Source organism: Fopius arisanus, unplaced genomic scaffold, assembly GCF_000806365.1.
Source record: "Fopius arisanus strain USDA-PBARC FA_bdor unplaced genomic scaffold, ASM80636v1 scaffold00028, whole genome shotgun sequence".
NCBI classification, from domain to species: domain Eukaryota; kingdom Metazoa; phylum Arthropoda; class Insecta; order Hymenoptera; family Braconidae; genus Fopius; species Fopius arisanus.
In genome coordinates this window covers 179,775-201,500 of record NW_011887767.1, presented here as the reverse complement: position 1 = coordinate 201,500, position 21,726 = coordinate 179,775, and the positions used below count along the sequence as shown (strand labels likewise).

Below are 21,726 nucleotides of genomic sequence, written 5' to 3'. Positions count from 1 at the left end.
GCTTCGGCCGATTCTCCCGGATCAATCATCCAGCATATCTTTTCATTTCCGCCATCTCCAATTGGGTAACAAAAGTTCAATGAAATAATAAGAGCTTTGAACAATATATACATAGATATATATATATATATATATATGAGGCAGGAGATAAGAGGACCAACAAGTAGTTTAAGAGCAACCAGCTGTTACTCCATTCTAATCCCCCCGTACCCAGGAAACAACACATACCACTATTTATCTGCGGTGTTACGAGTGATGTATCAACTTGACAGGATATTTATCACGTGTTGATAAGCCCCGGAAGACCTGTCCAACGACAACTTGATAAAAACACAAGAGTTGAATGAGCACCGAGTACTCCGAGTACTCCGGGAGTCAATGCTGAACTGAGGATAGTGAAAGGCTTGGAGGCAAACACTGGACTGCCGTCACTCCGATGAAGGACGTCAGAGAGAAAAGGATGGAGGCTATGAGGCTATGAGGAAGGAATGGAGGGGAGCAGGCCAGAAGGCTGTGGATGGTTCTGGTAAACCGGAGAACAGCGCAGAAGCTCGATTAAATAAAGGCAAAGGGGATGATGATAGTACAAACTACCAATACAACCCTCCAGCATCTATTTCCAGATACGACATGTTGGTACATAGCTATGTTACCAAGAGGCAGATCTGCGCCAACTCCGGCATTCAATGACGTCATGGTCTCGGTGGAGAGGGCAAATGCGTGGGTGATGTTGAATGAATGGGGCTGACTGGAAAGGGTGGGTTACGTTTTCAGCGTGGGCGATCAAACCAGACGACTTTAGCCAGGGGATTGAAAATTTTTACACATCCAGAGCTTTCCTTCCTACGTTTACTTATGACCAGCGAGAAATTCTCTATCATCTGGCTCGTGAGGGAGATGAAACAACTGTGGGAGGAAACTAGTTACGAGATGTATCGATCGAGACACTCTGTCGCCATTAAATCATACCAGTCGCCACTTCCGGGGTTGTTATTTCAGGTCGTGGTGTGATGGCCTTTTTTTACTCAAGCACTTGTATTCGTTACGTGTTACTTGTTACTTGTAGCGAGAGATTTGGCAATTCAAAATTACCAACACTCATAGAGGAATATAGAAAAATTATAGAACAGGTCGAACACTTTAACAAGAAAAAAATCGAATGCTTTGGATATTTTTTTTAAATATTTGAAAAAAACCGGATTTAGCAAAACTTTGGCTTGTAGTTGGTCCCAAGTTACAACAATAAACTGATGAAATTTCAAATTATTCCGAATGATTTGGCACGTTTATTCGTTAACTTTAAAAAAAGTGAACACCGATTGGGTATGGTTGCGACTGACGTGGGTCTGAAACGTCAAATGATAAGCATATATAATGTGTTTTTTCTGGCGAGAAAACGAGTTCTTTTTCATGATGAAAGAATAATTGATTAAGCGATCAATTGATGAAAAAATTTTGCAAGTTTTAAAAATATTTGAATGTTCGCAGTTTTGTTAAGAAATTTGCACTGATAAAGGATTGAAGAAGAAGTAGAAGAAAAATCTTTGCTGGAATAGTTATCCACTAGATCAATATTTCAGTAGTTAGTCTTATTAATCGATAATTTAGATGAATTAAACAGTTAATAAGTGAATGAAATCGGAATGAAAATGGAATTTTCCGAAAATGTATCGAGTCTGAATGAAATGGAGAAAATAGTCTTATAAAAGTGATGGAGACAGTAATTTTTGTTTACGACCTAGAGGCGGTATTTAGCATAAAGCCACTCCATGGTTATCACCGTGTGATTTATTCTAGGTGAAATAAGTCAACTGGAAGTAGGTGTCATCCCATGGTAACGATGGAGAGGCGCCTGTGCGACCGACATCTCACTGAAACATTTCATCTTTGTTGCGTGCCCCATCGCCATGCGAGACTGAACTCCAACCACTCAAACTGAATTTATTGTTTCGTTGTGGCAAGTGTCTGTACAACAAGTACAATCCGGTGGCTATCCTCATTTGTAATATTACGACATTACAAAAATACACCGGTGGAATCATCACGCGATGCGAGCATAAATATTCATAATTCTGTGTCCACAACTCTATGGGTTTTTCCTTTTTCATCCCATTGTTATTGCTTTATTTTTGCTTTATAAATACATCTGTCATAACAATGGATTGAAGATGTAGCGTGACAATTAGCAAGAATTCAACTCCAAGAAAAAAAGTTTGTGTTGAAGACATGAAGACGCTGTGGGACTGTCCACATGACGGCAATCGAGAAATTTACCTGTGGTAATTATGACCGTGCGATACATACGAGGAAAAGTTCGTCTTCTTTTACTGATGAATTTTTCATCAGTCAAAGAATACGGAAAATCAATTGAGAGGTTCTTTTATCCGATTATCCAAGGTCAATTGTCTAGTGCACACAAGGTCACATCGATTGTGAGTAATGTGATGTTTACATGAATTAAAAACAGGAAAAAATAAAGACAAAATGGTGGAGAAGAAGTAATTACCGATGTGGCACGGATTTTTTTCCGTTCGATGTGATTTTTTTTTCAAATGACCCATTTTCGTTGGTTTAGATGCAAGATTGATGGCACAATATGTCGTACTGTGGAGTTTATGGAGGATATAAGCTGCCTTGTAGGCTATAGATAAGTGCAGTATCAGGTGGCGACGGGGGGAAATGAAGAGGATGTTTAAATAATCAATGAAACATCGGAGGTTGAATTATTTAGGAGACATCCACTTGGGTCTTAGAGTCAGACACTTGTTATGCATTCTCAGGTGAAAGACGCCTGTAAACGGTCTTATATCCAGAGCTTTAGTCCTACTTTATTCTGTGACAAAATTAATCTCCTATTTTTCAGAGAAAACAGATTGGAAAGTTAGGGAAATATGACAAGTTTTTATCTAAATTGGTACAGTAACAATTAAGATTGTTGAATGTTTTTCTTTCAACATAGGATGACTGTCTCAAATCATCAGCGTATTGTTGAAAATCATTTAATTATCATCACATTAAATTAAATTATTAATTGATGGTTTCGTTTTTAAAATATATATTTTTTTAATGTCCACGGACGTAATGAATATAAGTCAAAAACATTCTTGAAGGACAGCTAATGCAAATTTTGAGCCTATTCAGGAATGTACATTATTACAAACCAAGTTTTTTCAGAATTATTCACATTGTTTTAGGTATTTTTCGAAAATCTCACTTGAATGACAATCTATCAATCGACTAATTGCTACAAAAAGAGAATAGATTAAAAATATATCATAATTTTGAAAATTGTGAATGGAATCTGTTTTATTGGGTGTTACATTACCCCAGCCCCCTACATTTTCTGGTCATTTTTTAATTAAAAAATGTGATTATTTTGCTGAATTATTAACGAAATGATAATTTTCAAGCTGACTTAAGAAGGAAATTACTGGAGTTATTCTAATTTCTTTAAATTTAATAATTTTAATCTTGATTGAATAGAATTGTAATTTAATTAATCGACTTGATTATATAGTGTTTGTAATAATGATTTATTTATAATATAATAATATTTTTTATTTAGGTTTGTAATAGTTATTTTTTCGAATTAGTTATTTTTGTGGGCGTGGTTTAGAATTGTTTAGAATGTTAGAGAGGTTCGGAACGAACGATGATTGTGTTTGCATTTCCGAAAGATGAGGATCTCCATTTGTTCTAATTATCGCATATTGCGCGTCTGTTTTTGCAGGTTTTTGATTATTCGTTATTCATGACGAATGGGAAGCATGTGTGCAATTGCAATATATTTTCATTTATCCGAAATGGAGGAACAGAGTACCAAAAGTAATTCGTTCGAAATAACTTTTATAACCCGTCAACGTCCAGGGACAGAACAATAAGAATGAAGGGTTGATTAGTAATTTAAAAAATATGTATTCTTAAAAAGTAATAGAAATATTTTTAGGAATCAGGAAAGTTTCTTCTGATACTCAGGATTGTATTGCTAACTTAGCGTTTTGTTTTCTCGTACGAGTTTTAAGAAGTGTTAGTTATAATACCGGTCCGTGAAAATAAAAATTGTTTTTCTTTGGGAGGAAGAAATTTCCGGAAGCTTCTCGACACCGAAGAGTGAAAACGTGATGCGGTTTCTGTCGTTTCACAAACCGGAAAAACTTGCTTTCGTCGACGTCCCAGGTAACCCAAACAGCAAAAAAAAGATGGCACACGCGTCATGTGTACTTGGGTCATTCACCGCTATTTTTCTTCTTATTTATTTATTTTTTTTTTTTTCATTAAACACGAAGTGCTTTCAGAGTGAAAAAATGCAATTACGGTGCGTCATGCATTGAGGAATAACAAGAGAAACATCTGCACGTGGAATCGGAGTGAAAGGTAAATGAATGTACTAAAGAGAGAAACACCAGTTTGGCCCCTAGTGGAAAGTCAGAAAAAGCGGCGAAATTTGAAAGAAAAGGGAAGTAATGAAAACGCTATTGAGAACAAAAATGGAACGGTCTCGTTGACCTCATCCCACGGTTCAACACGCAATGTGCATCTATTATGTTCTTTTTACCTTTTATTTGTGTCTATCGTATTAAATAAAAAATTTTAATCCTCTGGTTGAAATGACGAGAAGAATTATTACTAAGTTGTTATTTTATGAAATTACACCTTTTATTACAATTGGAGTGTGTCTGTGGAATTTATACGCAACGAATTGTAAATTTAATCTGATATAATGATAATTTTAGTGAGAATTTTTGTTTTTGTGGGGAATAAAAAGAGTCAGACATATCAACTTATTTATGGGTACGTTCAGAGGAGATGAAAAATGTGAAATGTGATGTAAGAGACGTGCAAGAAGAGAAAGAGGAAAGAGGAAAGAGGCTATGCTCATCTATGACACATAGGCACAAAAAGCATGTCTAATGACGGCATCGCAATGGAGGAGAAACAACTAGGTCATATTTTGTAAGCGAAATCATATTTTTCTTGGGGATGGAATCATTTCGCCAGTAATGAATTTAGCTAAGTGAATTTTTCAGAATTATCATTGTCTCATATTTTCGTTTTTGGTCGTTTTGAGAGTTTTAATGTGATCTACCAGACGAATATATGCGAAATCAACGCTTGGTTGACAGAAAAACTTGATTTTGAAAAAAAAGTCATTTTCCACCGCAAAAAATTCTAGATCAGATGCCAGGGCCGAGAGTGACCAATTCTTTCTCTCATTTTTACATTTTTAACAATGTTTACGATTTTAATATGATTTAGAGGGCAAATTCACTCGAAATCTCGTCTGATTGCTGATTAAAAAATTAAATTTTGGAAGAAATCCCTTCCTCTCCTCTCCCAAAATTCGTAGGTCAGGCCGCTGGACCCCAACGTTTTCTTTAATTCCCGAAACTTTTCAGTTTCTAAAGCTTTCATCATCATCTGTTCTACGGAAAAGTCACTTGTCCTCTAAGAATCAACGAAATGACGAATCAAATATTTTCACTGATGAGGGCATTCGACAATTTCTGAAATAATTACAACAAAACGAAGCGTCATGGCAGTCAGCTGTTGCGCCTGGACATGAGCAAATTCCCGGTGAGGGTCCCGAGGTGGGAAAAAACCGTTGAACACTGCCGTTAGGAGATAAAGTTGCCGAGGATGGAAAATGGATGCCGTCACCCGACGTTGGATTCTGGACGTCAGGGGAAAATCGCTAGTTGCCAACTGCCGGCTTCCATTCGTGAAATTCTCGGCGCCACATCGTCCGCTTCATTAATGTAATCTGCATAACATCCTTCCACCACTAATGAAGCTGTCCACTAAAAAAATATATGTACTTCAATCAAGTATACTTTATACTTGATTTAATTTTCCATTTTCCATGTGGACCTGCCAATCTCCAAAAACAAAAACTGATTTGTTGTTGAAAATTTCTCTCTTTAAATTTTCCCTGTAATTTTTTTTATAAGTACCAGTCTCACCGGGATAATTATCCGACAATTTGCGTCGTCATGTCGTTTCATTTTTCCAGCAAAGTTGTTTCCGTCAATTCTACAATGTGAGATGAGGTCAAAGCCGGGGAATTGAAAAGAAGAAATTCGAGGCGTCGACTCGTTGAAAGATAAAAGGGCAAAGGAAAAGAGAAAAATGAGAGGATGAGTTCGGGAAAAATGAATAGAGGGAGACGAGGGAGTTAATAAGAAGAGGGAAACCTCCAAAGGCACATAACATGAAAATGTAGAGGAAATGTTGTTCGACCTTGAGAGAGGTGACCCGTTGTGGGCTTCACATTACTCTCGTCGAAACGCAATTCAGTCACGTGCTCTTCTTGCATCCATCAGATAAACAATTGTCTCTTTACTTTAACGAATCCACTGCAAAATTTGAGAGTAATCATTACCGTACGGGAGTACGGAAGAGGGCAGAAAGTGTCAATTTTCCGCATGTCGCGTGTCAAAATCCTTTACTCGAACATCACGTTAGAGACGACCTTGAGCTCGAACCACTTCACAAAATGAGATCAGACCCACGTGCGTGTGCGGAAAATATCCAATTTACGCATTAGTATAAAAATTCGTTCCTTTCCAGAGGAACGTGAAAAATGTGAATATTTTTATTTCGGTAGCTCAATCAGTGGAGGAAATGACCAAGCCAGGGGGATGTTACATACAGGCACGTGCCTCTGTATAATCCATACACGCTTTAATGACATTCTTTACAGTACGTGCAGCGCTCAAGTTTGTGATACGAGCGTCTCGTTTCAGACACGGACGGGCCCACTCAATTGGTCTTGTAGTTTTTCCTTCTTTCATTCTTTTTAATGAGCAAATCTTCTTGTAAACACGATATGCCTGTGGCTACTAACTAGGTCGCAATTAATCAATTTCGAACAAATTTAGAGTAAGGGGTAACGGAAAAATCTCTTTTTCCACACAGAGAAGAGACTTCTTGCTTCCACAAATAAGCCGTTAATTCCACATTTATCGGGCAATGAGTGAGTTTTTATTGGATATGCCAAACGGACACCCATTAAAAACTGTTCTATTCTTAATTTTTAATATTTTCATATGTTTAAATATATATATTAAATATGTTGAGAGTATTCTCTAAATAAGAGATATATTTAAACGATGTTTTTGATTAAATAAATCAATCATTGCGTCGTTCAACAATTAGATAAATGATTTTTCTGAAATTATCAATTTGACATTGAATTTGATAACAATCAAATGGTTTTCAACAAGGCGCATATGATTTTAGACAGTCATCCTGTTATCCAAGAATTCAAAAGTGGTAATTGTTATTATACCAATTTAAATAAAAACTCTTCATCTCCATATTATGTGACAGTTTCTTAAATCAAAATCGTAATTGACATTACACATTGAAAATGCATTTATTTCAAGAACATTTTCAAGTTAAGCACAACAAATGATATAGTCGAATAGTTAAACTAATGAGTGGGTGAATTTTTCACGGCATTTTCCTCATTCTTATTAGTTTTACAAGAATTTTAATAAGTTCAAGTAATTTCAAATTGCAATTACCTTAGAGTATGTTTCAAGAAAGCTCGCTATAAAGTGTCCCCTAATCTAATCCTCTATTTTCCAATTATCTAATTTAGCAATCAGTCGAATAAATGGGGAGGTTCACACCGTACATTAGCTGCAATTATCATGCTAAAGAAATTAACACTAAATTAGTGTTGCGACAGTTCATTCCTTGATAATTTTTTTTCTCCTGTTTTCATTTACGACTGGCTCATAGACACTCGTTCACGTGCGCGATAACGACTTGGCGAAATGTCTTGTTTCATGGACATTAGCCCAGATCTCGTGACACGGTGAGAGTCAATGACGCGTCCATGGTGCAATTAACAGACACGACTATTTCAGAGGTAAGCGAATTTTCCTGCCGCCTTACTGCTCCAATTATTTCCTCCAGGTGAGGAAATTCGTTCCTCACCTGAAGAAATAAAACGATCGATGCTTTTTTTTCAATTCAATCAGCTGTCACTCCTCGTTACATATTATTTAGATGTAATGAGCCAATATGTCAATCACTACCTTATAAAATCGTAAGGACGTATGGCTCTAATGATGGCTTGCATGCCTGTCATGCGCTTTGCATTTGTGATTTTCTACGTGGTTTTTTATGTGAAAAATTCGCTGGTAAATTTAGCCCGATCTTTTGCAATTCTGTGGTGTATTCACTTCAAAGACATTTTTCCAACACATATTAAACTTAAAAACATGATTTTATGTGAAAATATGTCAATTGTAATTGAATTTATCGATTGAGGAAAATTCATTCATGGTTATATTTTACTTTATGTCAAAGATTGTAGTTTTTTCTTTCCAAAGTGAAATAATTGCAGTTGGAGGGAATTTAGTGCACGTGGATTTCTCTCTGGGGCTTTTCGCAGTGACGAATGCATTCCGAAGGGCTTCCCCAGTTGACAATTAGTTGAAGGGATTTAAAAAATCCGTTGAAACGTCAATGGCATCATTAATAAATCAATACCCATGTTTCAGGACACGAAGAGTGCATGACGAGAATTTCCGTTACTTTTATTCTCAATTTTTAGATATATGTAGATGTAATAATAGAAATAAATTCCCATTCAACTTCACGGTTGAGTATTAGATCTAGGAAAATGGCATTTATTGGCTTCTCGGTACTGCCCTATACCCTGTGGAGTTCCCCCATTGTGACAAATCAATGAATCCATCTTTACCCGCCCCCATTTCATGTACTTATCACTTATGGAAAGTGTTCTACGAATTCTTCGACAATTATTAATGGAGATTAAATTATCAGCTCAAAAATAACCTATGAATATTGATTTATAATTTTCTTGTTTCACTATTATTTCCGAGTTATTTAAAATGAAAATTGCCGGATTCTAGCAAAATAATGGATAAAAATTTCTCTCAATAACATTTAATTATTATCCAATGAAATAATAATTTTATTTAAAGAAGCATTCAATTGGGAAAAGATGTGAAATTGAAGAGAATTACGTCGAGAAATATTAAATAGTACGGAAAAATGAAAATTTTCATATAATAAAACAACTTCTTTATTTTTGTTGAAGAACGCAAAGATAAAATGGACGGATTCCACGAAAAATTGAGAAAAAATTCTTCCGATTGAGCTTAATAATTATTCAATCAAATCATGCGTTTAAATTATGAAGATTAAATGGAGAAAAAATGGGGAAATTGGAGAGAATTACTGTGACATTTTTCCAGAAAAAGTAAAAAATATTGTACTGTATGGGAAAACGAAGGTGTAATTCGCCGTCTTGCGCTGAAATTTAACTCTCTTCATGTCGAAACCCTTAACTGATGGCGAATTGCCTGTAATCAGCGGTAGTTTACATAATCACTGGTCCAAGTATAGGTTAGAGCTTGGGCAAAAGATCGATTGACTCAGTGAGTGTGAAAAAATAAATTCCCCCCGAATGATTAAACCCGTTGATTTGTTGCCGTCCGCGAGATCACACGCGGGGGAAAGTCGTTTTAGAACGAGTTATAATGTATTCCGCGTTATCTATGAATAATATATCGCTGGATATTGCACAAGTCCACCTGGGATTAGAAATAATCTGGGGTTGTTGTTTGACAAAGTTGAGATAATTGTCACGAGAGACACGTCAAGTCAAGTTTTTTCCACTCAAGTTTAATTGAGTCCGACCATCGTGGGATATTGTACTACTTGCTCCTTTCGAGATGATGTAATCGCAATTCAAAGTTGTAACAAATGTCTCATCACAAAGATCATTTACTCAAATTGACCAGCTCAGTCTAACTCAGTCTAGAGATCGATTCATCGCCATCGATTTTCCTCCGCCCTCTCATCCCCCAAACTTCAACCCCAACATTAAATTTCTAACGCAAACCCCCACATTCGTTCACTTATTCATGAAAAAACTCAATTCCCCCTCTCTATAGTGCGAAATTTTTATATTCCCTTCGTAACTCCGACACGAATTTCTTACTCTCAGTATAAATCGCTTGATTATAAAAAATCTGGGGTAATAAAAATTAATGAACGGGGATTGGACGGATAAATGACTTTTTCACTTGCTGCGAGAATATTAAATTTGTCTTAAAGTTTGATAAATGCCCGGAGTCAGTAATTCGTCGAATAAATTTATGATAATTGTGATATAAGTAATGGTATTTCGAAAAATCAGGTTCTTGGATTGAGAAATGGGTAATTGTCTCCGGAATAAATTGAATTGCTGACTTTCTTATGGAATGGTTATTTGAAATTGGAAATCGATTGGTTTATTCCTGAGGAAAATTCTATTGGTTAGATTGTACGTCACATAAGTTATTATTGGTATTATTGAATATAGAGACGATTTTTTGAGCAATTGATGATCCATAAATTATCGACGGTGTTTGGCGAATTTCCAATAAATTTATTTGTACTCCAAATTTTATTAAAAAGCAATGTTATAAAACAATGACTAATATACAATTTTTATTTTTAAAGACATTTTTTTTTCAATAATTTTATTATTGAGGATTTCATAATTTCTCATTATTAAAAGAAACTGTGAAAATTGTAATTGATACAGAAATCATCTCCTCAGTGATCTCATCCTTTTTCCGCAGGGATAAATTCTATTGTTCAATCAATTAGTGAAGAAGAATCTCAAAAAATTCCTGACTTGATATTTATATCGATAAAAGAATGTATTGAAGTGAAAAATAACAAAGAAGAATGAGTTTAAATGAAGACAAACGATTGAATCCCTAGCATTTGAAACGACCCCCTTTTCTGTGTCTCCATACTGCGTCATCGTCGTCGTCGCATTTTTATGAAAGCCTTCTCTATAGTGTCGAACATGAATGAAAACATTACAAATACAAATATACGGGTCTACATGCGCACCCGTATAATATATAATATATAATATATAAGTAACCTGTTATTTTGCTGTGGCTCATTAATATGTCAGTACATTGACAGGTACATCCTTTGTCTTTGGATAATCAACAATTTGCGAGGGGAAAAAATTATTTCCGCATTTTTATATTCTTATTTTTCTCCGGTATTTTCACCTTTGTTCATCCCCTTTTGTTTCGCGTTTTAGCAGATTTTTGTACAATTTTAATTGTTTTTACTCATCTATGGAGGAAACACATGTACCATAGGGAAAACCAACGAACCGAGAAACATACTCACGTGCTCGACCGTGCGTATCCCTTGGATAATCGTTTCTATTCAATTACGCAATTACATGGAAAAAAAAGTTTTGCCAATTAGATTTCATGGTGTCAAAAGATATCTTCTGTGGCGAGAGTTTTTTTATTTCAGGGCAACTTTTGTTGTTTCGAAAAACGGGTATTGTGGTATTTCAAATTTATTTCAAATTATTTCGAATGATTTTACATGGACATCAATATTTCCCAGATTTTCTTCACCAAGAAATAATTTTACATTTGCGTAAATCAAAGCTTTATCTCGTGTTTTAAGAAAATTAATTTATTATATTTAAAAATTAAAATTACTTCATGGTAATTAATGTTCATTACTATAAAATTGTGGAATTAAACAACTCTTCCGGTCAATACTGAATCTTCTTTCTCAGTAAGTACATAAAAAAGATCACATTTCAGAACTACTTTTAACGATTATCGATGTTTCTCACGTAAAAAAAGAATATGAGAATTTGTTGGAATAATATGAGCATTGTTGGGTTAATGAATGCGGGAAACGACTCGGTATCTCCTGCATAATTCCATTTCTGAATATTCATATCAATTATTCTTTTTCCTTGTGAAAATTCAGGAAAATATGATTCTTCAAGAAAAATATGAACAATTATCTCCATATATAATACAACTGTCGAGACATTGGGAATGTTTAACCGATACCGACAATATTTAATGCATTTTTTTTATATAATAGCTGAGAGTATGAACCATTTTAGGGAGATAATAATTGGTGAAAACACCTGTCTGTAACACAGAGTCTTGTAGGAAAACGAGTCCGCGTTAGCTTTGATTGGAAAGGGCACTAGGATACGCACTCAAAATCATTTAAAAAAATCCACTCATATACTTGACAATATGGGGAATATTTGACCGGCGAGAAAAATCAAGGTATCCGATACGGTAGGCGGAAAAAATATCCCCGGAAAAAATAGCCCACACACCCAAAACGTGTTAAAACCCACCCAATTTGATAGACCATAGGAAAATTAGAGCCCCTGAAAAAATAGACAACGAAAAAAATAATTAAATTAAAAAATAATTAAATTGAGCGAGTTTTAACACGTTTTGAATGTGTGGGACATTTTTTCCCTGGGATACAATTGGCGAGAAATTGATGGTTAATTTTTAAAGAGATATGAAAAAAAGTGGCTGCCATTACGATAGTAAAATATCAACAACGTTGTTCATACAGCTGAGCAATGTCGGCAAGGTAGATGACGATGAAACAGTGATGGCAGAGCACCTCGCTAAATACGGTGCTGCACGATCAAAATTCGAGCAATATCACAGTAGTCAGTCATACGTCAATATTTGTAACCATTTTCCATATTTCTTCATGATTTGAACCAAAAAGTATGCCATGAGGCTTAGATTTCATCTTTTTCCCCGATTTTCGGAATTTTTCTAGAGACAAAATGCATATGAAAATGTAAAGAATCCATTTACATCGAATTTGCGTGAATATCGGATAGATTTTTTTTCTATTTTTCCATAAAGTTCATGGGGTGAGTATGCAACAATTCCTCGACCAATCGGCGATTCTCCCCAGACATTTATTCGGAAACGATAAGAGATATTTACGAGACAATAAGAATAACTACTCAGTACATTTACAAAACCCAAGTCATGCTGGATAAATTGATGCGCTACTAAAAAGCCACATTACAGGAAATCTCATTGTCGGATCATCTTTATGTTACTATTTCCTTTTGTTTTTTTCCTCTTATTTTTACATCCATTCATGTTTCCCCATTTTTACACGAGAATGGTCGATAAAACACTATTTCGCGTCATTCCAAGGTTTTCGCTCAAGAATAGTAAAGAATAAAAAAAAAATAATAATAGTAAATAACGGAGAACGCCTTTCAATTTCCCTGTGATTTCTCAGAGGATATTCTTACGGTTGGGAAAAATCCAACGAGAAAAGAGCATTTGACAAAAAGAAAAAATGAAAAATAATTGAGTGCTTCAATTTAGATCTAATGTGGGTCGAGACAACTTCACTCCCTGGGGATGTTGCCACATACTTTGAATCATAAAAAGGAATTTTCCCAGACAGAACTTCATGATGAGACTAACTCTGCAAAAATGAAGTTTCGAGGGGAAAAAGAAAAAGAATTGGAATTTTTCAGAGTCAGAACGAAATGCTAGAATTTTTTTGGGAATTCAAGGGAAAATATGACAGTAAGTTTCAGAAGAGTGACGTTGACTCGGATTTTGGAAAATTTGTTATGTAAATTGACGTTTTAGATTGGAGCCAAGGAAATTTATGAGGTTTTCGTAGAAGTGAGACGAGAATTTCAAAACTCGATTGAATTCAATACCAAAGTTACCGATAGCTCTGAAACCAAGGGAGATAGTGAAATTTTTACAATTACCTTTTTTGCAGGTGGTAATTAGTTGCACGAAACAGATTATAATGAAAATTGTGACAAACTACGGGAACCTCAAAATCGAATCGAATCAACTGACCTAAATTTCTGTTTTTCTCGGAATAATTTAATAAAAATAGAACCAAAAAAATTTAATTGATTTTCTCATCATTTAGGTGAAAATCATTAAAGTTTTCAATTTTTTCAAATGAGAGTTTTATTGAACTCTCAGATACTGGCCGATTGAAACGATTTTTAACGATTTCTTTTAATCACTTGATACCGCGGGATTTAAAAGGTATGAAAACGACATTAGGAATGAAGATAGAGTAATTAAAAAAAAGTAAATAAATGAAATGTCAGGAAAAACGGCAAACTGTGCAGTGGCTCACACAATTATTTCACCAGTACTCTCACGGTTTTTCTCTCTCAGTTACCCTTTTTTACCATCTTGACACGACAACGTCTAATTGGCCACAAGAAACACCGAGAGATGTACATTTTATAATTCTGCCTGTGTTTTTTCCCAGGGCGAAGCCACCAACGCCCCGTATTTGGGTACTTCAGCCCATTAATTATGCGTTACTTCCATAGACGGACATTCGAGGTCCCAACAGTTACACACCATCAGCTCACTCTAATCCCCACTGAAAATCGTAGAAATCCTACAAATTGATGTCACCCTTTACTCCTCTCTATCCAATCCATTGATCCTTTTCTTTACATTTTTATCAACATAATCTTGTCATTCACCGACAAAACTCTTCATCTAACTATAATAATTAAGTTGTCTCCGTCTAAGCGTTTGAAAGGTTTTCATTATCAATGAAAAATATGCGATTGACTCGTCGGTTCGAACATTTGCATACGATTGAAAGATTTATGCAATTCATCTCATCTCATCACTTTATGAAATTTATCCTTATTTTGTTATTTATGATTCTATTATTGGAGCTAGATTGGGTGAGTTGTTAATTTATTGATTTTCTATGCTGTATATTTGCATTAATTAATAAATGTTCTCTATTTTAGTCCTTGAATAATTAACTTGTGGATACATAGATGAGATATCAGCGTCTTTTTTAAATTGTTTTAATTTCAATTTCAGTTTGATCCATAATTGGTATGGATTCTTAAGATTGATTTATTACTGAGGTAAGAAAAAATTAAAGGACCGCTCTATGCATGTGACTGCATTAATGCTTGACAGTAATTTTTTTTTCTATTTGGAATGAATTAAAAATAATGGAGACAGCTGATAAAAGATATCAGGACACATCCGGTTAGATTGGAAAAATGTTTTTCAGATTTGTCGGATGTTTTGACATTATTTATGTATCGCCCGTACTCTTTGCATTGCTAATTTGGCCTAATTACTACATTTGTGGCTGCATCAGGAGCCCGATAAAAATAAAAATAAAAAATAAAGCAACCGCTATTTATTTATCTGATAATGTTTTTTTTTCGATCAAATTACGAACCGTAGGATGAGTTTACCCACATAAATCGCGTCAATATTTTTTCAACTCTTGCCAACAATTTCCTGCGCAAATAAATGGCATTGCGAGAATTATGAACAGCTGCTTCACCTACTTGCACAGTTAATCCTCAAATAATGCATTACGACTGGATGAGGAGTGATTGATAAACAGGAAGTGGTTGGGAAGCGCTTGGAAATATCTGTGCCACAATGTTTCAACGTTAATAAACAGCTTCCTCCAATTTTAATCCAATGAGCATTAATTACTGATCAAATTCAATCAACACAACGTCGACAAGTTAAACAGATGTTTCATTGTTCATACTGGATGACAAAAAAAACCTTTTCATTCACGTCAGGAAACTTCTATCCTGAAAATTTTTAGGTGCAATAATTCAAGTCATTATGAACTCGTCCTGAATATCGAGACAATTACTTCCCGGTGACATCAAATTCATTTCTCAAAGAAACAAAATAGAATTGTTTTTTTACCATCAATTAAAAAACCGTTAATATTAAAAACGAAATTCATTATTGCAATGAAAAAAAAAGACAAAATAAAGACAATTTTTTTTGTGCAAGTAAAAAGTACTCTCCAAAAACACTTTCTCGATAAAAAAAACAATGCACTCATTTGGATTTCAAATGACTGAATTCACCTCAACTAGAGATCAAGGTCACTACTTCTCATCTTCCCCGATGTAATGAATCATTTATCTAGGTCATACGTACGAGGCGACGAAAATAATTGAATAATTCGATAGAAGTTAAACACATGTGAACGAAAATTATTTCTGCTAACTAAATCCTCACAAGACCATAAAATTCTCCCAATAAAAAAAAAACTCCCCAATCTTATTTTCAATTGTTAGAAAACAAGTAGGAGAAATAATTGAATTACTCAATTAGTTGTAATGTAACATTCTTTGAATGGAGAAATTAAAACATTTTCCACTAAATTTTAGAGAAGTTGAGTAATTTTAAAATGCAATGTCCACTGATGAAAATAAAAATGGTTTTTTTAGTGAAAATTCCCCCCTGATGGACAAAACAAATACCAAACGATTAGAGCTCAACGTTCGAATAAACGAAGGACCATGTGCACGAGGTCGACTTTCCCAAGAATAAACAGTACGTTTATAAACTCAGAAGACATTGATTTTGCAATGAAAATTACGCTAATGCATGTTTAGGTGTTTTATCAGGCATTTAGTGTTTTATTGCAATTCTGGGAATCATCGTGTCCCCAAAGTTAACTTGGTCACACGTTCGAAGGTAATGCCGTTTTGATTTCTAAAACCTCGATTAATACATCCCGATTTTTACGCGTAATGGGGTCAATACCTTGGCTCGTTATTGCGGTGAGGTCGATTCCGATGAAAGTTTAACTGACCGGTAAATCATTCTTGAATAGTAATACATTGATTGCGCTACGCGCCGCATTTGAATTTCCCGCCTCGAGTGTGACCACATGGCGATTGCATTAACCAATGGGGAATCAACTGGTGCCATTTCGGGAACCCAGTAGCGTCCATTTTGTTTTCGCATGAACAATTCACATTTCCAAGGTAAATGGTTTAGTTATTTTTCAGTTGTCCTATATTTTTCAAGATTTTTTCAGAAATCTGTAAACTCACCAATTTTTATGTTAGTACATAAGATTTTTTGTCCCTTTCCAATAACAAATTTTTGAACATTTCTCGTTAGTGAAGTTAACAAATGGAATGTGTACTGAATCATTAAACATTTTAAACTTTCCAAGTTGACGATTTTTTTTTCTAGCCCATATCTAGTGTAAGAGACCCGTGGCATTTGAGTTTTGGTTTAGCTCTGAGATAACGCATGTAAACAATTGATCGTGATTGCATTCACTGAATATGGGAGTTACCTAAATACCCCGAAATTCTGCGAAATGTTTATCAACGGTGATAACAGGATACGATATAATGGCGAACAGTTGCGGGATAAGGAAAATTGACACACGGATTAAATGTCTTAAAAAAATGAACCGATTGAAATAACGATTCTGTTATTTCGTAAACAATTGCACGATTTCTTCCTCCTCGCATGATGGATGCATTTAGTTCTGAATATGACTATCTACTTCCTGAGCAAATTTGTCTCCATCGAACGTGAATTCCTTATCGCGTTCAACTTATAATTTTTTTCCTTCCATTACAATAAACATCTTTTTGACATGCGGGGCATATGTTATTGATAAACTTCAACAAACTTAATAATGAACTGTTTTTTTTCATTATTTTCCGACCTAAACCCCTTTTTGTTCACCTTCGCATAACAAAAACAGTGAGTTGCAAATCGAAAAATAATTACTCGATAATTGAATTTCTGATTTTTCTGCTCGACTTGGAATTTGTCGGGAATTCTTCACAACTCACACAGATATAATAACACACGAAATGCGTGGATGGTTATTAAAGTTAATTGGCAAAGTAATAATTTTTGTGGATGCTCTCATCAAAGAGTACTTTTTTTTCAAAACACTATGATCCTGATATTATAGAGGGGGAGTTTTTTGCTTGAAAAGTGCTAGTTTTTTTTTCAATTGGATCGTAAATATTTTTCTGTGTGCACCGAAGCACAGAGAAAATTCCAAGTTGGAGTTGACATGGGTTAATGTCCTTTGTCAGAGCCTAGTTTTCTCAGCGGAACGCGCAGGCGTTGATCGATAAATTCACGGCATCCTGCACTTCACGTTTTGCCCTCATGTCGCCTTCACCCACACTCTCTACCTGTTCCACCCAACAGATGTACACAAGTACAATTCAATTGTACCGCCTTACTGTACATAGACTTCCCGGTCTTTCTCCAATGTTCCAATTTTACCTTCGCGCTATTCTCAATTGTTCCCGGCTTATTCTTCAAACTCAAAAAAATATTTACTTTTGCCAAGTTAAGGATGTTCTACCACCTTTTAGCAAAAAATTATCAATTTTTGGAGATTGATGCAAAAAATTAAAGTCTTTTTACAGTTTATCATTATTTTATGATTCTTCGAATTTTATAATCGGACAATAATTTTCTTGTGTTTTTGTTAAACTTTTAAAAAATTCATAAAACTAGAAAAACACTGGAAAATTATTACGCCCATAGAACTTTGTGAGCCATGAAATTATAACAAAATCCAAAAACGCCATATTTTTCTGGCCAATTCAGAAATTCTAGTCAACATTTACTCCACATTTGCCAGAAATTAATGAATTAATTTAGCAGCTTTTTTTCTCTGTTCAGGAATTTCATTTGGATTCTTTCGTTTGGCTGCGAAATTCAACACAGTTATTATTTTCATTGCACCGTTAGAGTGCAAGAAAGAAATTCAAATTTGAAATTGAAATCTAAAGTGACATAATTTTTTTCAGTGTTTTAGCAATATTTGCGTCATTTTTACTTGAATTTCTACCAAAAAAATAAATGACTTCCTGTACATTCGAGAAGCTTGTCGAATTAAGGAAGAAAATTTCCTCGTCATTTAACGTCATTTGTTTCATAATGCGTATTAGTCTTCATTGATTAAGAAAGCCTGACTGCCATTTTCATGGTAATGCAAATGAAATTTTGTTCTCGGAGCGATTATTTCATATTTATAACGGAATGATTAAAAACATCTGGTGGAAATGGTGAAATATTGAAAAGTACATACTTCAGAAAATTATCCACATGCCCGTAATCAGTGCAGATTAACTGTTGGCAGAACGTGCGAGGGTCATGTGAAACCAATGGTTTATGTTTTATCATAAAAACGGAAGTAGTTTTATCTGACCCCTAAGTTTAGAAACACTCAAACGATAAACCAACATTATTCATTATTTTTCTACTCACTCCCTTGAATGGCAATAATTGCCTCGTCATTTTGAAGGTTGCCGGACAGATAATAATAAAGGACAATGACCAGTATCGCGTAACCAATTATCACTCAATCAAATAGCCTATTAATTGTTAAGGTAATTGTTTGTCTCGCTGCGGGTGATCTATCAGGCGTTTCAGACTGTCATGCGTAGACATTGTGCATGACAAGGTCATCGTCATCGTTGTAATTCAACTTTCTGAATGGTTCTGTCATTACTGAATGAATTATGTAACCCAGCCAAGTTTTTCTTCATTGGAAAAATGGAGAAATTACTGTCATTGACCCACGCTGTTGAAAACAAAACGCCGCATTATTTTTGAATCACAATTTTACCTTCTCACTCATCACCAAAAGGGAAACAAAGGGGTATCTTATCAAGGATTTCTCTATTATTTTTTACATTTCTCTCACTAAAATTATCCCCGAAATTTAATTCAGTACCAGAAGTCCCTCTTCGCGGGCTCTGGTAATTATCGCAAGTACATATGCGACGAAAAGGTGATTTTATCCTTTCACTTTTGCGTTTGACAAGGAATTTTTTTTTGTATGAATTATCTCCCCGCCTCTCATCCGTGACGATATCACCCCCAGGATTGCAAGCAACCAGAGGGGAATTTTTTAATTAAGTAAGCCCGATTAATTCCCCTAATTATCAACATCAAAATTGAAATTAATGCAGTACTCTGGTGTCTCGCGGAGATTAATTCCATATTTTTCTCGTTGCAGGGAGGCAACGCGTATCATTCACCGATAGTTGGGTGGAAGAGAATCAAGTCAATTCAAAAAAACGTCAAATTTCAATTAGGAAAAATGACAAGAAAAGTAAACACTTTCTTACCCTCTCTCACGTCACGTCTTTTATTATCTCCTCCCAATAGTTGGTAATTGAGCCCGAGGGAATCCACAAAAAATTGGAAAAAAAAACTGTTCGCGTGTAAAACTTTTTCAAAGCGAAAAGAAAATATCCTACTTTATGGTACTACACGACTAGGAATAGCTGATTGCTTATGATGTTTTGCTCCACCGAGAAATCCAACGCAATTACGCATCGCGTGTCCATTCTACCCCGAGTTATGATCCCTGACGAGTTCAGAGAGAGCTCAGCAGAGGAGAATTCCCACTGAGCCCTCATGTAGAGCCACTATAATTTTCTCCAAGGGTAAATGTGGAATGAAACTTGGAAAAATTGAAAAGCAAAGAGTAAAAAAATGGTAGTTCATACTGAAAATAAATCAGCATGGAATAAACTTATACTCAGATTTATCACGATGTATTGATCCAAGAAATCAATATTCTTATTTAATATTGCAATTTCTACAGGAAAAAATGGGTAATTATAATTTTGTTTTAATGTGATTTTATACTGCTAAAATTGGAATTTTTTGTAAAATATTTGGCGCAGAAAATGGTGTTCTAAAATGATAAGGATAAGTGGTCAGTTATTGGTGAATGTCTCCTGAATGAAGAGAGATAATAGAATTTTTGTATAAATCTTCTTTGAAGAGCGGGGTGCGAAGTACAAAAAAGGTTCGAATTTCGGTATCTCCCCCATTTTGAAAATTTTCATTGATAATTATAATTACAACCAAATGCACATATATGCTGCGTTATCAACTCGGCGAAATTGTACTATAGTTTCCCTAAGTATACAAAAATTCAAATTTTCAGGAGGAACTTGTCAAATCGGTTGCGCCTTTTAGTCCAATGTAAAATAGCAATAAAATCATGAGTACATGAGGGAAAATTCGGATGTAAATTTATTTGGGTGCAATAACGATCGGCATAAATCAATGCAAATAATTGAAATAATTATTCTGACAGAAAAAAGCAAGCCTACTATTTACCGTGTGAACCATCGTTCATTACAAAATTGAATGCATTGAATGACACATCATAACATATGGCCGATGGGTCTATGGGACGTGCAATAACTCAGCTACTGACATAATAATACTCACATATCGTTCTAGCCTCCCGGATGTTTTTGACCTATCGTTCACACCGTTTTCCAAGTTTTTACCCACTGATTACTTCTTCCACTTGAAGTCCCTCCACTCGAGCGATTACCAAAAAAAACGCCCCCTTCCCCCAGTTTATTTCTCCTCTTCAATTACACAATCCTAATAAGTACTTCCACCGAAATTGTTCTTGAGCCACTCCAAATGCCCAGATTTTTCAAAAAACTGAAATGCCCGCTAATCCTCCGAGAATTCAAATAAATGAATCAACAAGTTTCTCCTGAACCCCCGAAAAGGGAAAAAGTAAAGAAACAAAAAAAATTTTTTTTTAATAAAAAATGAAAAATTATTGACAATCACTGGACGTTGGCTATCTCAAGAGTCACTATATCGGAAATATTCACCCGAAATCACTGTGGAATAAATGCGAAAGAATATTCCCCGCGGCGGAAAGTTCCAGAAAATTCGAGATATTCAATGTCAGTTAATCCAGTTATTCAAGTGGTTAGGTTTAATCACCGGATTGAGCGGTAAATTCACCTTCGCAATAAGTGTTCCAAAATGACGATGAAAAAAGAAATGTTGTATTTTGAAATGATTTTTCACTTGAGAACGACGCGACAAATCGCCGCGACGAACCAACTGACACTGACAAGAGATTTTGCGCGGCTGCGCGATTCGCACACAAGTACCGCTCGCAATTTTACCCCACCATCCACCCACCATTGCTACAGTGTGGATATAACATTCACAAGAGCTTCGTAGTTTAAACTGACCGTCTATCCCCTCTTTTGCCTTACTAATCCGTGAATTACAAGACCCCACTAAAGAAACA

General features: G+C 35.1%; 1 protein-coding gene across 5 annotated transcripts in view; it reads right to left on the bottom strand.

Moving 5' to 3' along the window:
- The window catches only part of LOC105265161 (protein FAM46C), a 92,331-nt gene that overhangs the window by 7,456 nt on the left and 63,149 nt on the right, over positions 1 to 21,726 (bottom strand). The window contains exon 1 of one of the 5 annotated variants that reach the window (XM_011302514.1): positions 20,892 to 21,573. The exons of 3 other annotated variants lie outside the window; for them this stretch is intronic. The gene's annotated coding sequence lies outside the window, so the exon portion shown is untranslated. Of the gene's footprint in view, positions 1 to 228; positions 360 to 20,891; positions 21,574 to 21,726 lie in introns of those variants that run through there. One more of the 5 variants, XM_011302515.1, reaches the window with a different exon arrangement.